Genomic DNA, 11,136 nt, shown 5'->3' on the forward strand with positions numbered 1-11,136 from the left:
CATTCCCAGGCTTGCCTCCCATTCCCAGGCTTGCCTCCCATTCCCAGACCATTCACTTTCTCCTTGTGGACTACTCTCCTTGTTCAGTGTTCCTGTCTGGACCCCAGTAGGCATATACACAAAGTGTGTGTGTATGGCAATATATATATATATATATGTGTGTGTGTGTGTGTGTGTGTGTGTGTGTGTGTGTGTGTATCTATCTCTATCTATCTCTATATCTATCCTCACATGTGTGAGAATGTGTGTGTCTGTGGGTTGTTTGAATGTAACTGGGGGGCCTCGGGCATACAAAAGGTGCACCGCTGAGCTACATGCCAGCTCCAGTTTTCTTTCTTTAATCCTTGTAAGTAGGCTTGTGGAGCCCTGAGTCGAGACTGCTCGGTGCTAGAGCAGTTGACTAAAATGCCCGAAGCCCTGGGCTCAATCTCCACCACTACTAGAAAATAAAACAAAACCTTCCATCGTGTTAGGAAATTTTACTTGTCCAGATGGTGACACACAACCTTTATTCCCAGCACTTAGCAGGCAGAGGCAGGAGGAGCTCTGCCTTTGTTCAAGGCCAGCCTGGTTTACAGAACAAGGTCCAGAAAATCTAGAGCTATACAAAGAAACCCTGTCTCAACAAATACAAAACAAAAGACTAGGTAATTTAGAGCGAGGGTTTTAGAGGTGTTCATGCCTACTCTCCGAACACCTGAGAGACAGAGGCCAGAAGAACACAGCAGTTTCAAAGAAAGCCCCAACTACAGAATGAGACTGTTCCAACTCCTCCTAACCACCCACTTCCAACATGGTTTATTTGCTGGTTTGTTTTGAAGACAGGATCTCACACAGTAGTCCTGGACTTCTCACTATAGCACAGGCTAGCCTCAAACTCTTCTCAGTTCTCCAGTCACAGCCTCCTGAGTACTGGGTGGAATTAGGGCACCATGCCCAGCTAAAAATGTATGACTTTTCCTAATAGTATCTGCATAGTAGAGTTTCAAGTTAAATTATAAAGCAATTAAGAACGTGAAGTGGAGGGAAAGGACCTAGTGATTTGGTTCAGCAGTTAAGAGTACTGGCTGTCACTCCAGAGGACCCAGGTTCAATTCCCAGCATCTACATGGCAGTTCTCAGAACACCTTTAAAATGTCAACTTCTTCATATTTATCTCTGTAGTGTGTAGGGAGGTGCTAGTTCATGGAGTCCAGAAGGAGGTGCTGGGCAGCCTAAAGCCAGGCGATTGGGAGCTGCCTGATGTGGGTACTGGAAACAGAATGCCATTCTCTGAAAGAACAGCACGGTCTTTCAACTACCGAGCTATTTCTCCAGCCCCCAGAATATATTTTTGAGAATTTTTTCATAAGAAAATTGCCAGGCGTGGTGGCACACATCTTGCGACCCCAGGAGCCAGAGGCGGGCAGATCTTTTTGAGTTCGAGGCCAGTCTGGTCTACAGAGTGAGTTCCAGGACAACTAGAGCTACACAGAGAAATCTTGTCTCAAAATAAGACAAAACAAACAAAAAAAATGAAGAAAACAAACAAACAAAAAAGATGCACATGTTTGGTTAAATACATTTATCTTTAAACATTACTGTTAAATCAGTTCTCTGGAACTTCCACCTCTTTCTCTGTAGACAAATGTATGTGGAAACCATGATGAGCCTTGTGGCTACCCCGGCTTTCTAGTTAAAGCCCTTCCTCCTCATTCTTGTTTACCTTCACAAGTGGACATGAAGCTCAATTCAGGTGAGAGAGCGTGTCTCCTACAGTCAGTCTCCTGAACGACTTCTAGAACCTAGATAGTAAACAAATCTAGAATAAAAAGCACCACATGCTGGGAGAGAAAAAGACTTGAGAGTCACTAAGCTGGGAGTCTGTCATCTGGCCACCATGGGAATGATAGTTAACCAAATTGTCCCTAAATTTTCTCATCCATAAAGGAGCATAATATCTCCTATCTTGTTCTTCTGCACAGGCATAAAATCATCCATGTTGATGTTTATGTAACAGTAACTCTGCAAGTACTAAAAAACCGTGTTAAAAGAGAAGACTTAGCTTTGATGACAGAAGGAAAGACAAACAACAGGCACTTGGGAGCAATTCGTAGCCATATTTAAAAACTAAAATCAGGACATATCTTTTGGCATATGATCTGACACATGGTTTGATCACATAACAGAATATTTGAATTAAGAAGAAGAGGAAAAAAAAGTCCTGAAAAATCCAGGACATGTGGTTGCCATGGCAATAAGGAGCCGTAGGGAGGCCTTAGACCATGAGCCCATGAAAAGACAGGGTTGAGTTGGCAAGCATGGGAAACTGTTTTGCCAGTGATGTGCAGGACAGTTTGGAATCAACCAATGTGGAAGACCAAAACACCATGCAGAAAAGAAATTGTCTTGATGTCAGGATGAGGTGGGAGGAATAATCTCGAATCACCCCCACTTTAGAAATGCTCCCGCCCACTCTGGGAAATCTCAGGTAGTCCCAGGTTCACATCAGTGTGTGGAACAGAAGAGATTTGGATACAAGATTCTGTGAGTGTGGACAGAGCCATCATGTCCTGATGAGCCCAGAATCAATGTCCCTGGCGTACTGAGTAAAAATCCTCTCATGGTGGCTCCATCTCCGGACCAAAGGGGTCTCCCTGAAAGCAGCTGACAGAAACACCAGTCAGCCTCTATCAGGGACCCCAGTTGAATCTTGCTCTCCTGAGGTTGCCTCCTGCCTCCATCTTGCTCCATGTAAATTAAAGCCATCCTGTTCAGCGTGCTCAGGGAAATTTCCTGTTTTTTTTTTTGGGGGGGGGGGGTGTTTTTTTGTTTGTTTGTTTTGTTTTGTTTGTTTTTGTTTTTTTTTTCATCCTCAGATCTCTTTGACAACACAGACCCAAAGCTCTGTGAGTTCTTTTGTTGACTTTCAGAACAGAATTTTTTTTCAAATGACCAGTCCAAATGAAAGGACAGAAAATAAGTACACCAGGAATGATGACTAGACTCAGAATAAGCAGGTTGACAAAAAGTTTAATCATTTTTATAGGTGCACAGATTCTCAAATCAAATTAATAAATCCCATGTTTCTGAAACGTTGATCATGGGATGGATCACAGCATTTCTCTTACTCCTGCCCAGCCCTTTAAGACCTCAAGAACTCTAAATTCCATGCAGCACCTATCACATGGTATTGAGTTGGCATGCTTGCAAATTGCATGCAGTGAGATTTTTCCATACCAACTGCCCTGTCTCGGATTCCCCAGCATCACGACCAAAGGAGTATTGCTTGCACATTTTCTCCTCTCCTCATTGAGTTCGGTGTGGCAGCCTGCATTCCTCAGCACGGGCTACAGTCGGCATGGTAACTAGTTAGCAGTTAGCTGCCGCACTTGCCTTCTGCCAGACTTCAATTTCTTCCTAAGAGTCCCTTTTGGGGGGAAAAGGGTGGGTGTTGGGATGGGGGTAGTGGTGGTGGTGCCGGTCTAGGAAGTAATAAAAAGAGGACAGAGCAAGAATTAATTGGGTTGGGCCAGGAGCGGGGGATGGGCTGAAGAATTACTTAAACGCGCTTTTTAAAAAGAGTTATCTGGTCCACCCAGGGCGTTGGTGCTAAATTACAAGGGCGGGGGGGGGGGAGTCCTAATTGGGGTGTGGAGGCAGTGACAAACAAAGCTTGTCCTCGCCTGGAATCCTCACTGTTGATGGCGCAGGTAGCTCAAGGCGGTGGGAGTGATTGCTGTTGACTTTGCGTAATTGCAGGGGAGGAGTGCAGGGAGCTGGGACAGGCGGGGCTCCACCCAGTGGGGTGGTAGACAGACACAGGCGAAACCTTGCAGGGGCTAAACAAACTGACTGACAGAGCTCCCGGCCTGTTATTAAAAATCTGGCAAAATGTTCATCTCTTGACAAAAATGTAGGGAGACTAGTAATGCATAGCTTTATCCCACGTTGGATTTTAAAATGGCTAATGCCAAGTTGTCTGTCAAAGTTAATAGGCCATTGCTGCTGCTTATGGAACAAAAAAAATTCTTATACATGTTATTCATTTATTCATTGCTAAAAAAAATCATGTATCTGCTAAAAATTTCATTTAGGAGAAAAAGGTTCAAACGTGGTTAAACCTTGAATTTTTTTATTATTTATTTATTGGGGGGGGGAAGCGCTGTGAATACAAGCAACTTTTTCTCTTGTTTTGGGGGTAATCAAAGCCACACTTTCATTAAAATGGTAAATACTTCATTCCTTGACAATAGATTAAAACCTGTATCCAAGATTACACTAAAGGACATTAAACCTGCAATTATTGATTATATCTTTTTAACTTCTTTTGTATCAAGAAGTATGTTAAATGGTTAATTGACTGTTAAGTAGATAGCTCTGTGGTCATAGGAATTAATCAATATATTGACTTTGCTATTTCACATGTTGATTAAACTGTTTCTCCTTCGCTCTGCAGAAAGCCTTCGTGGGTACGACTCCACACAAACTACCTTTTATTCTAAGTTTTACACACATATAAGAATCTGAGTAAACATGTAAATTATCCTGGTCTTTGTCAAATTCATCTGGTGTATGGAGGGGGGGAGCTCTTTCTTTTCTTATTCTCTACATTCCAAAGCTTGTAATTACACAGGATTTAAAAAAAAAAAATTCCCAACCAGGTTTGGGGGGGTGGGGGTGGGCTTAAACCTTTCTAATATGTTTTATTCCCTAGTTTGCTTAATGGAGCAATCTTTTTTTTATTTATTAGTTTAGAATTGCTGTTAGTTTGGGGTGTTGAGAGTTTAGTTCAGTGCCTTGGTTCCCAAGCACAAGATCCTAGATTTGGTCCCCCCGCCACAAGTTCAAAAACAAAACAAACAAACAAAAAAATTTTCTTTAATTATTCTCCAGAAAATTCCTGAAAGTTCCCTAAAAGATCTCATGTTTTCTCTTCTATGTCTGATATTTTTTTATTTTCTTCTTTGGTAAAATCAGTAAGTTAATAAGGTTGATAGAGATACTTTGCTCCTGGGCCCTAATAAACAGTTTGGTTTGGTGGTCCACCCCCCCTACCCCACCCCCAGTTTAATTCTCAGGGCACCAATCAATCTACCAGCTCTTTGGAAAACAGAGACACCTGAAGCCTCCGCACTGGGGAAATACACAAACGTTCTTCAACTGCTGAGAAACAAACACGCAAATAGGAGATGGGCCGACTGCCTGCTGCTCCTGTTTGCTCACTGTGAGCTCATTATTCCAGCTGGGAAAGTCGCTATATGAATTAATAGCAGATATCTCCGCTGAAAATAAGTGTTTACCAGTTTAGGGGCCGGGGGTTTTTTGGCAAAGACTTGGCTTTGTGTCTGCCTGCCTCCTTTTTTTTTTTTTTTTTTGTGGCGTATGTATCCCTGAGGTGTGTAATTAAAGTAAGGGAATTTGCACATAGTACTTTGGGGCTTTAATGAATAGAAAACACAGGATATTCCAGCAATTTGGTGCCTAATGTCAGAGTGTGCATTCCCTGTGTGAGGTATCACAATAATAGGGCTCTGTGATAATAAAAGCGGCCTACGATCCCATGCAAAGAGAAAGAAAAGTGACAGCGTTTGTTCCCAAATTCCAATACAAAATACATGAAAAAGAGCAATTTACATTTAAAACAGACAGACTTTGAACTTGAACATACTCTCAGAATTAACGGCTGTTAAATCAGCCCACTTTGCTGAATATTGAAATCCCTTAAGGACAAAGATCTTGGCTGCTGATATCAGGTTACATTACAAAATTGAACACACAATATCAAATGGTTCTAATCATAACTACACTGGCCTTACTGTTGCAATTCTGAACAGCTCAAAAGCTACAAATGAACTTTTAAACCTCTGGGGCCTGGGCATGAGGGGTAAAAAGAGTAATCAGCATTTATTAAGCACCCATTATATGCCAAACACTTTTGCATGTCCGTCAAATTGAATATTTTATAAGTAGAGGACTCTGGCATAATCACTGTGGAAAAATAATAATCCTACGTTTTTCCTGGAAAATAATATAGTCATGGGGATACAGCCCAATGGTACGGTGCTTCTCTAGAAGGTAGGAGGCCTGAGTTCCATTTCCAGTGTAAAATAAAAGTCAAATTAGGTAAATGATCTACCAAAGACCATATTACTAACCTAACATAGTAGGTACACAGGGAACAATCCCCAGCTGAAGTGACCCACAGGAACAGTCTTAGCCATTAGCCAGGCTCGATAGTAGTCCACCTACCATGCTCTTTCCCTCCATCTCTTTCCTTTTCGGTTGCTTGGTGGTTTTGTTTTGGCTTTGGTTTTAGTTTTTGTATGTTTCTCTGTGTAGTCCTGACTGTCCTGGAACTCACTCTTTAGACTAGGCTGGCCTTGAACTCAGAGATCTACCTGCCTTTCCTTCCCGATCGCCAGGACGAAAAGTGTGTGCCACAGACCCAGCTTGTTTGAGTTTTTTTTTTTTTTTTTTTTTTTTAAATATAGTCTAGATAGTTAATAGTCTCTCTAGTCAATGGTGTACTGAAACTCACTATGCTGGCCTCCAACTCACAGATGTCCTGCCTCAGCCTCCTAGTGCTAAAATTACAAGCATGAACAACCACTCCTGGTTCAATTTTCTTGTATAAAACTTATTCCAAGAGAAATGAAAATCTCCTTCTTCCCTCATCCCCAATCCTGACCTTTTGATGAGACAATGTATCCTATCCCAGATTGATCCTGAACTCCTTACTCCTCTATCTCCTGAGTGCTGGGATTACAAGTTTGTGCCACCATGTTGGTTTATGTTACAGAAGATTGAACCCAGTACTTCCTTCATTCATACTAGGCTAGCACTCTGTCAATTCTTTCTTATGGGTAACATTTACTTTAGTTTCTAGGGTTGAGTATAGAATCCAAGGCCTTGTGGCCCCTAGCAAAGTATTCTGCATCTCAGCTACATACTCAGCACCTTGGGTATAGTTTATATCCACTTTGAGAAACTAGCCAGGCCAACCATAGTGATGAGCTCTGGTAGAATTCTAAGGAAAATGGAGGCAGGAGGATCCCAAGTTCAAGGCCAGCCTGGACTACCCATGTGGGGTTGGAGAGACAGGATTAAGAGCCCTTGCTGGTTTTTGCAGAGGACAGAGGTTGAATTCCCAGCACCCACATATGGCTCCAACAATTCCCTGTAACTCCAGCTCCAGGGGCTATAATACCTTCTCCTGGCCTCTACAAACACCAGGCGTGCAAATGGTCCATAGGTACACACTTGAGTAAAACATCAATGCACATTAAACACATAAATACTTCTTTTACAAGTCAAAACAAAACAAAGGGTCAGTAGATGGCTCAGCTGGTAAAGGTGCTATGTCAAGCCTGAAGACCTGAGTTCAATTCTTGGGACCCACATAGTGGAAGGAGAGATACGATTTCTTCAAATTGTCCTCTGACTGACTTCTACACATATGCACAGTGTATGAGGGAGCACTCGTGTGTGTCCATGTGCACATATATGTATATCATATATTTTTTTAAAACCCCAAAGTCTCTGTTTCACTTCCTGCATTATAGTTTCTTGGGCCTTCAGAGAAGCAGCTCAACCTTAAAACAAAGGGCTAAGAGCTTTTAATACAGGATAAGACACAGATCTTTAACAGAACCATGAGACAGTGTTGTGACCACAGTTCCAGAATTAAGACATTGACACAGAAAGAGCAGACTTCACCTTGCCAGGCCCCAGTTCTATCACGTGTACACTGAAAGGCCAGTGAAGCTGACTGAAGGGCCTGCTTCTGATTCAAAAGTCTACACTTGGTTAATGACCAAAGAGCCAGCAATAGGAAGCTGACTTAATCCACAAATAGGAGAATTCCTGCAGGATAAGCTTTAGGTAAATACCCACCTTGTGGTCACCACACAAAAGCACCAGTCAGCCTAGGAGAGCCACAGTCCCCAGTGAAGTGATTACCATGTGTCCACCACACCTTTCCCACAAGGACATTTCTTGACAGCATCCATGCAGTAAATCCCCAGGTTAAATTGTTTTTCTCTCCAAAAGACTTTCTCTCCTGCCTTCTCCTTCCCTAGCTTTTCATCTTTTCCTGGTCTCTTGGGGACCCTTTCTTTTCTCAAACACTTCTAAAGAACCATTGAGAGTCCACCCATGTGTGCATGGGGTGGGGAGGGAGTCACTATCCTAATGCATGGCAAGGAAGAAGAGAAAAAAATGCACGTGTGCTCTTCCAGGGGTGTATGTGTGTGTGTATGTGTGTCTGTCTGTCTGTCTTATTGTCTTCATCAACATGTAAAAGAATTTAAACATCAAGATTTTGAAGGTAGGTGTAATGGTGCACACCGCTAACCCCAGTACTGAAGAGTTGAATGAAGCAGGAGATTCCTTGAGTTCAAGGCTATCCTGAGCTACAGATAGAGACTCTGTCTTAAAACAACGACAATAAAATAATATTTTAAACTAAAATGTATTTGCTAGGATTATTATTTTATGTGATCTAAGTGTGGGTGCATGTGTCCCACGTGTGTAAAACTGGGAACAACTTTTTGGAAATTGTTTTTCTCCTTTCAAGGTGGTATCAAACTGAAGTTGGCAGCTGCTTTTCTTTTCCTTCTGTTTGAACCATCTTCCCTGCCCAACAAGGAAATATCTGGGGATATTTATGAAGGACAAGGCTCTATATGCTCTGATTCCACCAAGACTCACTGTTTCTACAATGTGGGTCCCGTCACAGGGTCACTACCCTCACCTGTCTCAAGAGACCAATTGTCTCTTTCTTCTGCTCAAATTCAAATTCATCCAGGAGTACCTCTCCAAGCTCCTCCAATCCCTGGTTCTTCTCTCATTACACTGTTGTGCTGGCAAAAAAAAGCATCTATCATTCCTGGTTAAATTAGGTAGAATGATCTGTCCTTCCACAAGTAAATGTGCCTGTCAGAAGCACAATTCTTCTGGCTGGCCTGGCGCTGAACGCATGCGTGGTACAGTTCCTACCGCACCGTATTTCAAAGCAGCGGCCAATGAGCTCAGTGGTAGAGCTCCTTCCTATCAGAAGTAAGGTCTCCCAAGTTTGAGCCCCAGTGCCATGGAGTAACATATATTTTACTCACAAGAAAGAGTACAGACTAGGGAGGAAGCATTCTATCCTTCCTTGGCTTGTCGCCTTACGCCATCCCTCCTCTGCGTGCTTTCTGCAACAACTCCTGCATCCTTCTCTTGTCTCCTCAACAGCCAGCAGCTTTTTAATCATTCAGTTAATTTCCATTTCATCCAAACACTTAAGCACCTTGAATCTCCAAACCTCACTCTCATACATCGGACACACCAGTACCAGCGTTAATTTTTTATTAAACTGGATGGACCGTTGGGCTTCCAACCAAGCAAGGCCAGTCCTCCCATTTGGGCACGACATCACACCTACTCTCCTATCGCATCTCTGGACCATTGCTAAAACACATCTTATTTCCTTCGTCTAGAAATAAAGACAAGGCTTCCTAATGGCTCAGCAAATAAAAGCATTTGCCACCAAGGCCTAATCGCATGCGTTTGACCCACGGAAACCACAGCAGAAAGAGAGAACCGACTTCTGAAACTTGGGTTTTATTGTTGTTTGTTTGTTTGGTTGGTTGGTTAGTTGATTGGTTTTTCTAGACAGCCCTGGTTGTCCTCGAACTCACTCTGTAGAGCAGGCTGGACTTGAACTCAAAAGATCCTCCTGTCTCTCCCTCCCAAGTGCTGGAACCAAAGGCATATGCCAGCACTGTCCAGCTGAAACTTATTTTCTTAGTGGCACACATTTACTGTGGCATGTGTGCCTCTTGCCAACAAAATTCCTCAAAGAAGTTATGAATATCTGATCTGTGGTTATATTGTGGTTATGAATATCTCCCATTCTCTCGAAACAAACACCTATTCCTCCTACCTCCTTTCTATGACCATTCCATCAAAATTGTCTTGTTAAGGACAACCAAGGACCTCACCTTGACAATCTCATTGTCAGTCTTAGGTCTTAGTCCGTCTTCTGGGTGGTGTCTCTCCATCTCCCTGCCTCAGCCTGGGGTACCTGGAAGCATAGGGCTCAGAATTCCTTTCTCTCACTACACTGGATCATTAGAGAATCCTATTAGTCAAATGATATTTATTTATTTATTTATTTATTTAGGTTTTGTGAGACTAGGTCTCCCTGTGTAGCCTTGGCCATTCTAGAACATATAATGTAGACCAGGCTGGCTTCAAACTCACAGTGATCCCTCTGCCTCCAAAGCACTGGAATTAAAGGTGTATGCTTCCCACATGTGGATTAAAGGTTTACCATCCCTGGTTAGTCCTAAGGATTTATTATCTCTTCTCTGTGGTCCAGATTGGCATCACCCCTCTACATAGTTCCTACTCTGTGCTCCCACTATGAAACCAAAAGCTAGACTCCCTATTCCTCTTCAGTTATGGCAACTGGGCTTCCTTCTTATGTTCTTACTTAATATCACATCCCCCTTAGGCCTGAGACCCTACAATGCTCGTGTTGGTTTCTATCCATATGTCCTTATCTTGATCCCAGACAACACTCCTAATACTGCCTACCTGCTCGGTTCTTTGTATGAGAGGTAGAAGGGGACAAAAACCAAACAAAACAACAAAACAAAACTCAAGAAGACAAGGACAACTTGTGACTGCTTCGTTCAACCCTAGTGATGCTAACTGCCATGGATTGTCACTTGTCACCTCTGGTAAAAAAAGCAGAAGGCTCCATCTTGTATAGCCATTGAGAAGTCATTACTTTGGTGAACTTATTGTGGCCTAAACAAGGCCTGATCTTTAGTATTGTAAATCAGAAATACCCTCTGTGTGTGTGTGTGTGTGTATCTGAGGATTTATTCACTTGTATGTACCATAGTTTCCTCTTCAGTCAAAAAGGAATGAACATAGTGTTTTTCTTATAGGACAAAAATTAAGAGAGTCACGGTGGCTGGCAACCACAAAGACCTCAACACACACACACACACACACACACACACACACACACACACACTGAAGCCTGCCCCCCACCCCAGCATAACTGTAGTCATTTTATTCCATGCCCACAATGATTTCATATCGTTGCTGTAATATACCTGCCAGTCATTGGCACAGAAAATAACTTGACTTAGAGCAGGG

Source organism: Grammomys surdaster, unplaced genomic scaffold (genome assembly GCF_004785775.1).
Source record: "Grammomys surdaster isolate TR1022 unplaced genomic scaffold, NIH_TR_1.0 126198, whole genome shotgun sequence".
Classification (NCBI taxonomy): Eukaryota; Metazoa; Chordata; class Mammalia; order Rodentia; family Muridae; genus Grammomys; species Grammomys surdaster.